Raw genomic sequence first — 4,879 nt, 5'->3', positions numbered from 1 at the left:
TTCTCCTTGCCTTTGCTACCCTGGGAGTACCAAAGGAGATCAAAACAGACAATGGACCTGCCTATACCTCTCGTAAGTTAAAAGAGTTCTTCAGTGAGTGGGGAATAGAACACAAGACAGGTATACCTGCAAACCCCACAGGACAATCCATCGTAGAAAGGACACATCAAACTCTCAAAAAAGTCCTCAATCAGCAACAGAGAGGAACAAAAATCATTTCTCCAGTTGAAAGACTTTGCAAGGCTCTCTATGTCATCAACTTCCTGAACTGTACAACTTCAGAGCCTGATCCACCAATACTTCGCCACTTTGCAAATACCACCCAAGCAAAGCTCACGGAGAAACCACCTGTGCTAGTGAAGGACCCAGAAACACATCAAATTTCTGGACCTTTCCAATTGATTACCTGGGGAAGAGGGTATGCGTGTGTTCTACTACCATCTGGTCCAAGATGGTACCCAGGGAAAAACATAAAACCATACCTAGGCACTGCAAATACCACTTCCACAAGCAGTGACAAGAATCCTCCTGAGTCAAACACAAAACCTCCTCAAAACCAGACCCGTTCTGCCTGGAGACGAAGACGTCGCCGAACGTCCACAAGCGGAGGAGACGACCGTCCCATCACGCGACAGCAGACAAAACAGAAAGCTGAACAACATTCTGTGGCATCTAGCCATAGGCCAGACACAGCCTGAAAACAAAACTGTTCTCTGAATTAGATGTTATTACCCTTTTTTACCCTAAAAAACCCTATTATCCCTTTTATCAACTCTTACCATAAGCTTCTAACTTTATACCCACTCCCCCACCCTTATTAGATAGAAAGAACAAAAAACATTATAAAACTAAAAATAAATGGGGGGGGGGGGGTGGAAGGAACAGAGGAAAGGAACAAGGGAGGAAACCCTAACCCTCCCCTCCTACCATAAAGATAACAAATTTTGCTTATATTACCTATCAGAAGCCCCATTCCTGTCCAAAGATGAAAAATATCTCTGTTGGTGCTGTCCTCACTGCTGCCTGGATGTTCCTCACTGTACCGTGTGCCATCAGTTGGATTGGCCCACAGCCTAGCCATAATGTCTGGGTAACCTTAGCAAAGACATTAAAACAGGATAACACGTGCTTATCCATGGGAAGCGTTGATAACCCACTTTCCACATGTCTAGTAGGAATTCCTTTCATAGATGATGACTGGCCCATCTATAACTCAGAGCTTCTCCACACCACAGGTAAGAGACCCAACCTGGTAGATACTTGGGACGAGTGGACAAAAATACTGCCCAATGCTCTTGAGGAACTGCAAGAATTGTATCTGTTGGGGTCCTCCAAGGCCACATAATGTGTCAAATTTTACTTTAGACGTCCAAAGAATAATTGGCCAGAAATTGACCAGAACAAAAACACATACCGAAAAGACATATCGCCAATTAACAAAGCCTATAACCCTCATGATTGGTGTAATTACACTGCTCGTATGATCTCTGTGTCCTCTCTCCATCCCAAAGTTCTACCCAAGGGAACGTTTCTCATCTGTGGTGACAGAGTATGGGCTGGGATCCCCTCACGACTCCAGGGAGGCCCCTGTACCCTTGGAAAACTTTCCACCCTTACTCTAAATATCACCTTGTTACACAATTGGAAAAAAGAGAGTGAATTAAAACGCCACAAAAGATCCTACTCAGAATTTGATGAAAATTGTGATCCCAAATTATAAGATTGGAACAAACCTAAAAAGATAGCGGTCTCTATCTTCCTACCATGGGTAGCTGCAGCTAAGGCCCTAGGTGAAATAAAACACCTTGGGTGCTGGCTCAGTAAGCAAGCTAACGCTACTTCTGCTGCCCTGAGCGATCTCTTAAAGGAAGAAGAAACCACAAGACATGCCTCACTCCAAAATTGAGCAGCGATTGACTTCCTGCTGCTTGCCCACGGACATGGCTGCCAAGACTTCGCAGGGATGTGTTGCTTCAATCTCTCTTCACGCTCAGAATCCATCCACGCCAACATCCAGAAACTGAAGGGACTTGTGAAGGACTTAAAAGTAGAAAAGACCCCAGACTGGGTCAATGAACTTTTTGGTCAATGGGGATTAACAGGACGGGTTGCATCTTTGGTTAAGGGAATCTTGTGGATTTTTCTTGTAATTGTCATTGTGTTAGTTATGTTCTCATGCCTTGTTCATTGTTTTCAAACACCCATAGGGAATGCCTTTTGTCTACATACAGAAAGTGGAGTTGTAGCAGGCCTAGGGCCTGTGAGGCCTTGGCGATCAGAGGCCTAAAGCTGGGAAATGCCAAGTCAGCATGACTGGACCCTAGCAGCCCCTCTCTTCCGTCTGTCGGACCCTGCTTATCTCTCTGCAAGCCCATAGGTCACTTTCCCCTCACCCTTACTATTGGACAGTTTTCAAAACCCCTGTAGGGTATAAAAACCCCTGATTCTGCCTGGTTCGGCAGAAGAGCTGTCACTGGGAACCTTTGCGGAACACCCGAAGAATAAAGAATCCTGTGGAACCCCACACGGCCTTCTCCTCTGTCTCCCTGCGTCTGCTGCTGCTGCACCTAGCAAGCTACGAGCTGAAATCACTGAGCTGATAATCACTAAGAGCTGAAAATCACTATAGCTTGCTTAGGTGTCCTGAGCTCCCGCTGTGTTATCCTGGCTCCGGCAACCCACTGGGCACAGCCCGGTAGGGAGCTGCCGTGATACTACCCCCTTCAAACCTAGTTTAAAACCCTCTCAACAAGTTCTGCCAGTTCATGAGCTAAAAACCTTCTGCCTGCTATTGGTAAAAATCGATAAAGCAAATTTAATAATTAATAAAAAATAGAATTTTTTCGCAACCGATATACAGTCTCGATAGCCACAATCAAAGGGACAGCGTCGACCCTGGGTTCGGTGCTGAGTGAACTGTGATCCGACCTCTATCGCATTGGACCCCCTCTGTTCACGAAGGCAGTCTGGTAGAGTCAGTTTTTATACACTTTTTCTTGCCCGAGGCAGAGTCTCTTTTCTTCTTTTCAGAGCTTCACATATTCGTGTTGTTTCTTTTCTCTGTGTTGAGCTGGACAATGCCATGTCCGGGAATCGATGTATGTCAATCACCGAGTTACTGGAACTGGCATTGAGATGGGTGCTCCTGATGGTTCTGGTTATCTAGACTGAGTATTCATTGCTCTGGTGTTTCCCAGACCATTCCAGAGAAAGGGCCCATCTCCGCATGGAGCTAGTCCTTTTCACTTGCTAATGAGATTCTTCTCTTTCTGCTGCCAGCTTTGGTTTCGCAACTCCGTGAAGCAACCTCTCAGTCTGTGGCTTGTGTGCTTTTAAGAATATTTATTACAAACATGACATATTCCCTATATATATCACATAAGCACAAATTATCCCAAAATACATATAACATGCCCTTAACAGTGAGATGGCGCCCATCTGGTTCCAGCAGGCCAGGTGCTATAAAAGTTGCCCCATGATAAAATAATCCAAAATTCTGCCAATGACACCAACCCTTGAGCCACTTGTTGATAATGTGAGCTCTCCTATTCCTTTCACTGTTTTTCTCAGCCACCAAAGGGACTGAGGAAAAGACGACCTCTGCCCCTGTCCTATCAACCACTTGTCCCAGTGCCCTAAAGTCGCTTTTAATTATCCTGACACTCCTCTTTTCAATCTCATCACTGCCAGCTTGGAGTATCAGCAGTGGGTAATAATCAGAGGGCTGAATCAGCCCAGCAAGTGTCTCAGTGATATCCCATACCCGGGCCCCAGGGAGGCAGCAGACTTCTCTCTGGGGTGAGTCTGGTCAACATATGAGGCCCTCTGTTCCCCTCAGAAGGGAGTCACCCATTACGATTACCCTTCTTTTCTTTTTGATGTTAGGGGTGGTAATCCGTTTTTTAGACTAGTCATAACTGGGAGGCTCGCTGGACAGATAATTTTCTTCTACATCATCTGGCTGACTCTCTAGATCCAGGGGCTCATACCTATTCTGAAGTGGCACCTGGCTAGGGGATGGGGATCGGGAGGATTTTTTATTATTACCTCCCTGAACAGGGACCCATTTCCACTCCCCTTCATCTATCAGGTGTCCTTCAATTGCCTGACAGTGGGAGGCATAGGAGTCCTCTGACTCTTGGTGGGCCTCCCTCAAGGATGGAAGGGCAGAACTCCACCAATCAATTTCCCTTTCACTTTCCCTGATACTCCTTAATCTTTCAACTTCCTCTCTAAGCTCAGCCTCCAGTGAAAGAAGATCGTTCACCTGTTCACACTGCAGGCAGGTTTACTCCACAATGCCCCCTGAAACCACTGATAAGCTCAAACACTCCACACAGGAATGGGTTTGTACAGACACATCCTTTTTGGAAGGTTCCATTTGGTTACATACTTGTACTAACTACAGTTTTTGAACGCATAAAAACCATTACTACCAGAAACCCCAAAACCAGCCAGCCAACAGAAATATCACCAACAACATCTGTAACCTTACTAGCAGGAAAGCCTGCAACTCTGCCTGCTTGCCCTGCCTGCGTGAACTGCCTGGTAAACTGCTGTGCCACGCCCCTGTGTGCCCGCTCTGGGTCGCTGCGTTCCCTAGAGGCCTCTTTTAATCAGCCGAAGCCACAGCCAGTCCCTTCATGACTCACAAGTGTAAAGCACTACAAAAAAGCATTCATATGGACAACCTTAAATATCTAGCAAAGCCAAAGGTGGCCAAGGTGCTTTTTGCAAGGAAAGATGTATGGGTGTTCTGAGACACTGAACCCAGAGTATAAACTAAGGTTTTATAGTATCTCATTTATTTCCGAAGGAAGAAAAGCTGTGGGGTTTAACCACTCTCCAAAGAATCATAGCCATCTGTGAGGCTGTAGTA

Source organism: Passer domesticus, chromosome W, assembly GCF_036417665.1.
Source record: "Passer domesticus isolate bPasDom1 chromosome W, bPasDom1.hap1, whole genome shotgun sequence".
Taxonomy (NCBI): domain Eukaryota; kingdom Metazoa; phylum Chordata; class Aves; order Passeriformes; family Passeridae; genus Passer; species Passer domesticus.
The sequence above is the reverse complement of the archived record's forward strand: the minus strand, read 5'-3'. Positions refer to the sequence as shown.